This window comes from Pteropus alecto, unplaced genomic scaffold (assembly GCF_000325575.1).
Source record: "Pteropus alecto unplaced genomic scaffold, ASM32557v1 scaffold8, whole genome shotgun sequence".
Lineage (NCBI taxonomy): Eukaryota > Metazoa > Chordata > Mammalia > Chiroptera > Pteropodidae > Pteropus > Pteropus alecto.
In genome coordinates, this window is record NW_006494609.1 from 23,064,892 (window position 1) to 23,075,887 (window position 10,996).

The window sequence follows — 10,996 nt, forward strand, 5'->3', positions numbered from 1 at the left end:
TATTAAAGTAATAAATGCTCTGGTAAAACATGGGGAAGGCACAAGATGTCACGGAACAATGGTGACCACCGTTAGGCTGTCTGGTTTTCCTAACGTCCCCCCAGTTCCTGTTGATGTCTACCTCTGTCTCTCTGTCTCTCTGTCTCTGTCTCTGTCTCTGTCTCTCACACACACACACACACACACACACGCACACACATCTGCGCCCTGCTTTACTCACTTAGCTGCTGGTCCAGGTGCTCTTTCCACCTAGCGACATGCAGAGAGGACTGTCTTATTCCTTTACCAGGCCCCTGTGCGGAGAGAGCCCCATTAGGGCACCCAGTCCCCACAAAATAAGGATTTTGCTCTGTTAACTTGGCTGCAGGTGGGACACCTCTGTGCACCCTGCCAGGCTCTCTTTTGCCCCCCCACCCCGAGGAGTCTGGATTTGGCTGGGAACATGTGTCCCAGGCTGCAGACCCAGGCCCCAGCAGCTGTGTGGCCTGAACATTTGAGGAAGGTTTGGCGGACAGGAGCGGGGGCCAGAGGAACAGCAGTAAGGGCAGGAGGAGGAAGAGATTTCTGGGGGCATCTCAGGCCTGGTGACCACTGAGGGCACAGGGCTGTGTCTGGGGCTGCCCGCCTGCCACTGTGGGGCCAGGCACTGGCTGAGGCGTGCCCTGCCCCGAGCACACTGGTTGAAGGCGATTATTCTGGCTTCACCACTTACTCCCTGCAGATACTTTAAAGTGGCCTTGAGCAACTTGCTTAGCCTCTCTGGGCCTCAGTTTCCTCATCGGTAAAATGGGGGTGACAACACAGCTGTCATAGAAGAGGAGGCAGGAGCCAGATAGGAGGGCAGAGAGCGGGGTTGGGGTCCCTCCCAGCGGAGGAGCAGCTGCACTGGGCTCCAAAGGAAAGTCCACACGAATCGAACCACGAGGCAGGTGTCAGAATGTCGGTTCAAGCAACCCGCCCCCGTGGCTCCAGCCCTCCTCGCCTCCCAGCCTCGGTTTCCTCCACCCAATAATGAACATGGCTGCCCCCACCTTGGAGGGACATGGCTGTCAACAAATAACCCTGACTCATTTCTGCTCCGAGAGCCCGGGAGCCCCCCTTGTAAACCTAGGATACGCCAAGCCAAGTTGCCTCTCTCCTCTTTCTGGGGACAGTTGGGACAAGTCCCACTTGCTGCTCTGTTAGGAACCCTGGGTTTGACACAGGTGCAATTTCCAGAAGCAAAGAATATCACCAAGTTTGAGGTCCTGGAGGAGTCTGGGCTCCTTCCTGGCCTCCACCCCCCCATCATGGCTTGGGACCTAACAGGGGAGAAATTCTGACTGTGGGGACCGGCCTGGAGGAAGGGCTGCTAAATAAGGCACGGTCAGCCACCAGGCTTTCCCTAGCCCTAGAAAGAGGGCAGAGGTCAGAGAGTGTATGGGGGCCTGGGAGCAGTGACAGTACAGCTAGCCATCCGGGACCTTTGGGGGGTCCCACCCACCTGGCCCCAGGTCCCTGGGTCAAGGCAGGTGTCTCTCTCTCGGCACAGACCACCTTCCCTACTCTTACTTTTGCCCAGAGCAAGGTCTGCTGAGTTCTAATACAGACCCCCGCTTGCCTTGAGCTGGGGCCACAGGATGCCCTGGGCCTCTTGGGGCACACACCCCCCCCCAGCTGGCTGCTTCCCCTTGGCTGAAACGGTTCTGTTCTATCCAGCACTCTGTACACGCGTATTCAATTACAGAAATGAAACAAAAGCTATGGAACAGAGCTTCCCCCTACAGAGTAGAATGGTTTAGCCTATCATTTAATTTTTTTAAAATGCTGGTTGCTTTATTCATAATTGCTCCAAACTGGAAACAACCCAATTATCCATCCACTGGTGAATGGATAAACAAATGTGCTATATTTGTAAAAAAGAATACTGCTTTGCAGTGAAAATGAACAAATTACTAAATATATCCCCCCCCCCATGGATGAATATCACAGACACTGTGGTGGGTAACAGAATCCTCATCCAAGGAAAACCTACTGTGTGATTCCATTTATATGAAGTCCTAGAACAGGAAAAGTTACTCTATGTTGACAGAAAGTGGATCGGTGTTTGCCTGGGGCCAGGAGGTGGATGCAGGAAGGGCACGCAGGAACATTTTGGGGGGATAGAAATTATCTGTATCATGATTGGCACATGCATTGGTCACAACTCAGGGAACTAGAGACTTAAAAGTGAATGCATTGCACTAAATGACAATTTTGCATAAAAGAAAGAAAATGCTATTTTTTTCACAAGTTGATTTCATGACCTACCAATGAATCAGCAGACCGCAATTCGGGCTGTGCTAACATCTGTGGGGGGGGGGGCAGGAAAATATAGATGTGTACAAAGGGGACCCGCCCGTCCTGGGGTGGTGGAGAGATGGCTTTGGAAGGGTTTGAGGGGAAGCAGAAAAGTTGATTAAAAGAGGCAATGGGGATGTCGGCGCAGGCAGGGGAACCGCGGAGCAGAGACCCTGAGCCAGGAGTCGCAAAGTGCTCGGTCCCCCCCCTCCCCCACTCTGGTGGCTTGTGCGCCTCTGGAGGACAGGTACTGCGCTGTCCCCCCAGTGTCTGGTACTAGTAGATTTGTTTGTTTTTTGCTTTTTTTTAAGAAATGAGCGAATGACTGAATGCTGAGAAGGATGGAGGGTCGCGTCAGTGAGGCTGGGCTGGCGTGACAGTGAGCGGCTCAAGGCCACTGGGAGCCCCCTGGCTTTACCCTCAGAGCACCGGGAAGGTGCTCCTGGGGAGCCTGGCAGACATGTGCCCCTTCCCAATCAATCGCTGTGCTGAAGCTCGGTTCTGGGTTTGTTCTATGAAGATCCAAAAACTGCCCCCACCCCCACCCCCGGGTCTGGGGACTCTCCCACACCCACCTCTGCAGCTTCTTGCTGTGGCCCCTATCCCACCTTGACTGGAGCGCCTATCATAAGGTCCTCTCCATGTGGAAAGCAGAGTGAAGCAAATAAAACTCACCAGCTGGGCTCTGAGCGGCCACCTGCCTACAGGACGCCCACCCAACTCCCAAGCGTTACTCCGTATCCACAGCTTTGCGTTCTGGTTCTGTATCTTGGGCCCGTGTTGTCCCCACTGAACTGCCACCCTGCTTTTGTATCGGCCACTTTCACATCAGCTTTTCATGACTGGCTCTGGCCAGGGGGTGGGGGAGTTCTCGTAGGTCCCCCGATTTGTGAACTTTGGGCGCTTACCCTCACGTCGGCTGGAGAGAAAGCCCCACCCCCCACCCCGAGCCCGCACCGCTCCTGGCCTGCTCATGGCCTCTCGCGGTGTGGAGAGCTGTGGCTGTGCCCAGCCCCCGCCTGACGGAGGACCCGCCTGGCTGCCGCTTCTTCCCCGCTCCCCCAGGTTCACCAGACTCAGGCTCTCTGTCCCAAAGGCCCCTCTCCAGGAATAGCAATGGCGATGGCTGCGCCCGTACTCTGCATTGCCCTAAATTTTGGCACACAGTAACTCATTCAATCCCCTAAAACAAAAGGTTCCAGTACAGTCATCCCTTTCACACTGAGGACATGGAGTACAGAGCGATGACTCCCCAGTAGAGAGCCAACACATGGCAGGGCTGAATTCACACCTAGGCCGTGTCCCCAGGCCATGCTCCAACCGCATGGGGCTATCAGCCTTCTACCATCAATTTGCCACCCACACACTGAGTGTCTCATGGCCCCACCTGACCACAGCACTCTGCTGAAAACCCTCCCTTGATTAGAAAGACCACGTGATCCCGCAATTCCACTTCTAGATACTGCGCCTAAAGACCTAAAAGCCGGAAGCAGGGAACAGAACAGATAGTCACCTATTTGTGTTTATAGCAGCATTATTCACAGTAGCCAAAAGGTGGGGGAATAAATGAATGTCCACTGACAGTTGAATGAATAAACATATAGATCCACACAACGGAATATGCTCAGCCTTAAAAAGGAAGGACATTTGGGCATCTGCTACAACACGGGGGAACCCTGAGGACATTATGCTAAGTGAAATAAGCCAGTCACAAAAGAACACACAGTTTGATCCCCCTCGTGTGAGGTACCTAGAGTCGTCAAACTCTTAGAGACAGAGAGCAGGATGGTGGTGCCGGGCGGTGGGAGTTAGTGTTTAAAGGGGACCGAGCTATAGTTTTGCAAGATGAAAAGAATTCTGTGGATAGACTTGGCGATGGTGGCCCAACGATGTGATGTGTATTACTTAATGCCACTGAGCTGTGCCCTTAAAAATGGTAAATTTTATATTTATCTTTACCACGACTTAAAGAAATAATTAAACAAAACCCCCTTGGCTCTGCATTGTCCCCACTGCAGGCCCACCTACATAATTTGCGGAGGCCCCAGTGTAAAATGAAACTTCGGAGCCCCTTGTTCGAAAATTAAGAATTTCAAGATGGCAAGATAAATAAATAAATAAAAGGGAATTTCAAGCCGGCAACAGCAAAGCATCAAATCCTAGGTGGTCTCTTAAAGGCACAGGACCTTAGGGCCTATGGGATTGCACAGGTCACAGCTGGAAGGAACGGCAGGCCTCCCCCAGGCCACAGCCTCATCCCAGCTCTGAGCTGCTCCTCTGGGCTCCTGGACTTTCTTTCACGTTGGTGGAGGGTCCCAGACTTCTGGCTTCTGGGACTTTGCCTATGCTGTTCCATTCCTGGCAGCTTCCTACATTTTCAGATCCTGGCTCAGCTCTCCTTCGTATCCGGGTGGGGTAGTCAGTGCAGGCTGCTCAGCTTGGGTGGGGCCACCTGGGCGTCCTGCGGCCACAGCCCAGCACCAGCCCGGGCCTGCCTGTACGCTGCTCCTTGGGCATTAGGTGAAGAAATCGGCTCAACCCAACTCACCACGTTTGATTTAGAATGACAGTACTTGGAACCTGCTGTGTCCCAAGGCTCCTGTGACCTTCCAGAAACCACGTAGAATCGCACCCATGTGACATGGGCGGGACAGGCGCAGAAAGGGGAGGGACAGCCCAAGGACACTCAGCCAGCGGGCACGCAGGGACCCACGGGGGCAAGGGCTGGGGGGCCTGTCCTCACCTCCTAAGGAGAAAAAATCAGGGTCTCCACATCCTGAACGCTCGCAGGGCTTGTCCTGCACAGCGTGCCCATTTGCCTGGTGAGGAGACTGAGGCCGGGCCTGGGGGTGACCGGAAGTCCTCCGGGATGGGGGCAGCCTGGCCTGGCCAGTCCAGCTCCCCGCCAGTCCGTCGCTGTGCGGCTTCGGACCAGCCGGGGCCCCTCGCGGGCCGCCCCGCGCTCTGGGGCGCTGCGGAGGCCGCTTTCCACTCCCCTCCGCCCCCCACCCTGCAGGGTTCCTCGCTGCCCACGCCGAGGAGAAATCCAGCCGGCGGCCGGAGGAGGCGGTGCGGCCTGAGCAGTCGGGAACCGTAGTCATGGTGACCGCGAAAGACAAAGAACGCGCCGCACGGGCGAAGGGGCTGCGGGAGGAGGCACCGGCCGCGCTGGGCGCCCCGCGGACGCCTGGCGGCCCAGCCGCTGCCCGAGCCCCGGCCTTCGGCCTCTCCGTGCCTCAGTTTCCTTATCTGGACAACGGGGGCAGAGTCCCAGTGGCTCCTCCGGGTTTTCGCTGTTTGGCTGTTCTTTTCTTTCGCCTCCTCCCTCGGCAAAAATAAATAAACCTGGAAGGTCCTGGCGAGGGGGCTCTGGGGTGTGTGTGCTGAGTTCTGAAGGGCCCAGGCTCCTCCCTCCATCACACGGACGGGAAACTGGCACACGTCGAAACCCAGGGCGGCCCCTCCCGGAGCGGGGCCAGGCTGTGGGGGGCAGGGGAGTGACGCCGGCGACCCCCCCTCTATTGGCCTGGCCCTCCCCCAACACCTGCCGCAGCTCGAGGGCCCTGACAGGACCAGGCACTTTTGCTGTGGCAGCAGCGGCCCAAGTCCCTCTGTTTCCAAGACACTCGTGCCCTTCCGGTGTCTTCTCAAGGGTCCTGTTAGTCTGCAGTCACAGGCTGGGGGACACTAGTCATCCCCTTTATTCCAAGGTGAGCCTCAGTTTCCCTACCTGGAAGAGGGGGTGAGCAGAGGTTTGGACTCCAGTCTCTCTTGCACCTGGGCTCTCCAAGGCCTGGTTCAGCTGGTCTGAGGTGCCCTGGCCCCCCCTGCCCTGCTTCCCTGGCCCCCATGGGCACCTGAAGAGTGTCTGCAGTTAGCAGGTGGTCTCCTTCCAGGCCCAGTGGGAATAGATAATATTAAACAATCGAGAATGTGGGGAGATATGCATTTACCCAATTCCAGTGCATCGATGATCAGTAATTGAGCATCAAATGTAGCTATGAGTTTCCTGGCGGGCAGGGCATAAAGGGAATGAGAATGGGCCTTCTCAACAGTAGGAACTTCACTATTTGGTCAAGGTGAGCGTCTCAGGCAGTTAGGAGACCTACACTCATTCCCGGAAAGAAATTCTCCGATGAACGTATACCCCAAAGCTCAGGAAGCAGATGTTTTCCAAGGAAGAGCCTCTGGGAACAGACTGAAAACAGCTGTGAGCTGGGCAGGCACCCTTGGGACCCCACCTGCAGGGCAGTCCCAGGTGTCCCGTCCTCCCTGGGTCTCTGGGCCAAGGCTAAACCGAATCTCCTGATCCGGGTGTCGGGAGCTTGAGACCCCAGCGACAGGTCATCAGGATAGCTGCCCCGGAGCTTAACCTGGCCCCACAGTGGCACCACCCTGCCCCGTTTCCCAAGGTGGCCCCTGGATGGCAGAGCGGGCTTGACTCTCTGCACTGAGGGGTGCCTGGGGCGGAGGCTGCTCTCACACTGGCCCCTCCCCCGCCTTTGCACGGACCACGCTTCCGACCCTTGTCTGCCTGCAAAGCTCTGTTCTTCGCCTCAGTTCACACTGCCCCTTACTCACCCTGTGGGCACTGTCCCTTTACTGGTCTGTCTCCCCTGACAGCCCCAGAGAGGACACTCCCCTGGATAGGGACAATGTCGCTGTCCTAAGTCCAGTGCGCAGGCTGGGCTGGCGCCGCCAGGCCTGGTGTGCTGGTGGAGCAGTTGGAATGTCCTCTGAGTAGGAAGAGATCTTAGGTTCACCATCCCCATTGTGGGGACGGAGAGACGGAACCCCTGTGATGGTCAACATGGGGCCCGAGGCCACCTGCCCTGGGGTCACTTCCTGCGGGGGCGGGCAATGCGCCACCGCCATTCAGAGGGCCGCTCTAAGGTCTGGCTTCCTGGGTTCAAATCCCTGCTCTGTCACTTTCTAACTCTGTGGCCCTGAGCAGGTCACTGCTCCCTCTAGGCTTCAGATTACCTCTGTGCACAAAGGGGACAATGCTAGGATGATGGCTCTAGGGAAGTCAAGGGTTTCATTCGTGGAAGCACTTGGCAGAGGCTCAGTTGGGTCCGCTCTGACTGGTAGAGCCTTGGTCAGTACCACCTCGCCCCCCACACAGGGGCAGAGCCAGGGGCCTCTCTGCCACCCCACCCCCACCCCCATCATCTAGCAGCGGGGACTTGGACCAACTAGACAAGCTAGGGAGGGCATTCTGGGTGAGGGAATGAGAACCAAAGAGCAGGGCCTCTTCTGGGAACGAGTGGACTGGGTCCCTTCCTCAGGAGCCCTGGGCACACCAGTGGTGGGACCGGCCCGTTAGGGCCAGGCTGAGGAGCTTGGGACTCATGGAAGGTTTGGAGCTGGGGTAGGCTGTGGCCACATAACGTGGGGCTGGCAGAGGATGAGTGAGGGGTGCAGTGGCCTCCAGAGCCAAGGGGGTCTGTTTGATGTAGTGCTGGCCCCAGTGCCTGGCCTATGACTGCTCGGAGCCCGCCCTTGATGAAAGAATGAACGAATGAATGAATGGGGCCTATATTCGGTATCGGAGCCACCTAGGAGGTGGACCCACCTGTCCCACGTGCGCTATAGTCCTGGAGTGGACCTGAACGTGGCTGCGACTCCCTCAGCCCCAAGCCGAGCCTGAGAGAAGGGTGGCTGTGTGTCCATGGCTGCGTGGGGAGGTCATCAGATTTCCATGGAGGCTGCAGTTCTATTTGGGGACTCAGCTGCCCTTGTATAGCAGCTGCCAGGCAGTCTCTCTAGGAAGCCACAGCTGTTCTCCAGGGTGGGACAGGTGGAGCGGGGAGCAGGGGGGAGGCACTCACTCTTTCTCAGACCCCTGGGAAACCCCGAGCCCGGGACCGCTGTGGTCAGAGTCCCCATTCCACATCCCAACCCTGCTGCCCACTCGCTGTGAGGTCTGGGCAAGTCACTTCCGTTTTCTGAGTTATGTCGTACAGGATGGGCCAGGATAAGTGAAAGCAATAACAACCCGGAATCTTTTTTAAATTGCCTACAGATTTTTAAAAATTAAACAGCTTTATCGAGATATAATTCTCATACCATTAAATTCACTCATTGAAAACGTATGACGCGGTGGTTGTCAGCATGTTCACAGGATTGTGCAACTGGCACGATTTATTTCGAGCATTTTCATCATCCCCCAAAGAAACCTTGAACCCATTAGAAATCACTATTTCCCCACTTCCCCCAGCCCTTGCAACCACTCATCTTTCTGCCTGTGTAGATTGGTCTATTCCGGGTATTTCGTGTAAATGGAATTATAACACGTGCCCTTCTGAGACTACTTTCTCTCACGTAGCACAATGTCGTCAAGTTTCCTCCATGTTATACTTCACTTCTTTAAATGGTTGAATAACATTCCATCCTTCAGACAGACCACATTTTGTTCATCCATTCGTCAGCCGATGGACAATAATTTTTTTTCTACTTTTTAGCTATCGCGAATAATGCTGCAATGACTATTTGTGTACAAGTTTTTGTGGACATATGTTTTGACTTCTCCTGGGCATATACCAGAAGAGGGATTTCTGGGTCTTATTGTAACTTTGAGAGGAACTTCCAGAATGCTTTTCAGAGCAGCTGCACCACCTTACGTTTCCACCAGCAGCGCATGAGGGTTCCAGTTTCTCCACATCGTCACCAAGCCTCGTGATCGTCTGTCTCTTTGATCATGGCCCTCGTACTGAAGTAGCATCTCCCTGTGGTTTGGTTTGCATTTCTCTCACGACTAATGACAGTGAGCACCTTTTGATATGTTTGTGGGCCTTTTATACATCTTCTTTGGAGAAATATCCACTCAACTCCTCTGCTCATCTAAAAAATAGAGTTTTTTAGAGCAGTTTTAGGTTCACGAGAAAGCCTAGTGGAAGGTGGGGATGTCTCACACGCTCGCACCTCCATCCACTGATCGGAACGACACCGCAAAGCGACTTTCTTACTTTTGCTTCCTTCTCATCCCGGACTGGCAGCGTCTCTGCTCCAAGTGTCCTCACTCCAGGACTCAGGATGGTGGCGCTTCACTGGTCACCATGACAGGGGAAGAGGAAGAGAAAGTGTTAAGTGACCCAATTGCTCTTAAGGCTTCCACCCAGAGAATACCTGCCACTTGCACTCACATTTCAGTGGTAAAGCGAGTCACCCAGCCATGCCTACCTGCAAGGAGATAGCCAGTCCTCCCACCTTCCTTGAAGGAGAGGATTCAAATATTTGTGGAATACCTCTAATGATTCACAGGAGTTAGATAAGAGTCTTTCCTGCAGGACTTCTCAGTGCCTTTATTGCCGTATCGATCACTGTTCCTCTCTGGAGGGAGTAGGATGCAGCAGGCAGAGCAGCCCAGACTTACCCACTGGGGAACCCTTTTGTCCCAGAGCACCTCATAGGGAGTATTCCCTGGAACCCTCTTTGGGAACCACTACCTTGGCTGGTAGCCATTCCTTAGAGCAGGGATGGGCAAACTTTCTGAAAAGCTCTCGAAGGTAAATATTGTAAGTGTTGTGGGCCTTAAGACCAACCCCTCAACTCTGCAGTTGCGGAGCAAAAGCAGCCACGTGTACTGTGTAGACAAATGAGTGTGGCTGTGTGCCAATGAAGTGTTATTTCTAGACACTGAAACTTGAATTTCATGCAATTTTCTCGTGTCCAAAATATTTTTCTTTTGATTTTTTTCAACCATTAAAAAAATGTGAAACCATCCTTAGCTTACGGACGATACAAAAGCAGGTGTGGGCTAGATTTGGCCGTGGGCAATAGTTTGCTCCCCGACCCCCCGACCTAGAGGACAAAGCCTGCCCGACGCCTTCACCCTCACGTTTAAGCTCCTTCACACTCAAGCTCCTTCATGCTCCCAGGCCTCACTTGAAACCACGTCTCCAGTCCGAGCCTGGGCTCGGGCCGTGGTGGGTGTTTTTCTAGGAACGAATCCTATTCTTTCCCTCCTGGGGGCCTTCGCACGGGCTGTTCCTCCTCTGGGACTGTCCTTCCAGCCCGTCTCCCACCGTCCCCAGAGAGCTGCCCTGGACGGAGGAAGGCTGATCAGAATCCCTTCGGCAGGCATTGACCGTGTGCTGGACACTGTGGGGGAGGCGGGGCCAGGAGGGGGAGGGCACGCGCCTGCAGAAGGCTGAGCTTGATAGAAAGTCCTGTCGCCATGTCCCCAGTACCTCGTGCAACGTGGACACTCAAGGCGTGCAGCACAGCCGTGGAGAGCAGAGGAAGCCTGGCAGCGGGTCTGAGCAAAGTGGCGTAGGCTGAGGTGGCCGCGTCAGACCATGGCAGCACCTGCATCTGCTGCATCGCCCCTACCCTCGGCCGGGGACTGGGCGTTGAGGCTTCCTGTGCCAGGTTACATTTGGACTTGAAACCGAGCCGAAAAGCTCCTCTTCTTAAAAATGGGGAAACTGAGGCCAGGGAGGTCCAGAGATGTGCTCAGGGTCTCTCAGTCCCCTCTCAGTGTCCCCTGGGAGTCCCATCAACAGGCTTCGCCGCAGCACCCAGAGAGTCTCGGCCTGTTGCCCTCTCCCCAGGAGACACAGATGCCAGGATGTGTGGGGAGTCGGTCCGCTAATTAGTCACATCATTTTTGGCATCTCGCACAGCCTCGGGGAACTGGAGAATGTCATTGTCAAAGTATTTTTGAATATTTGCC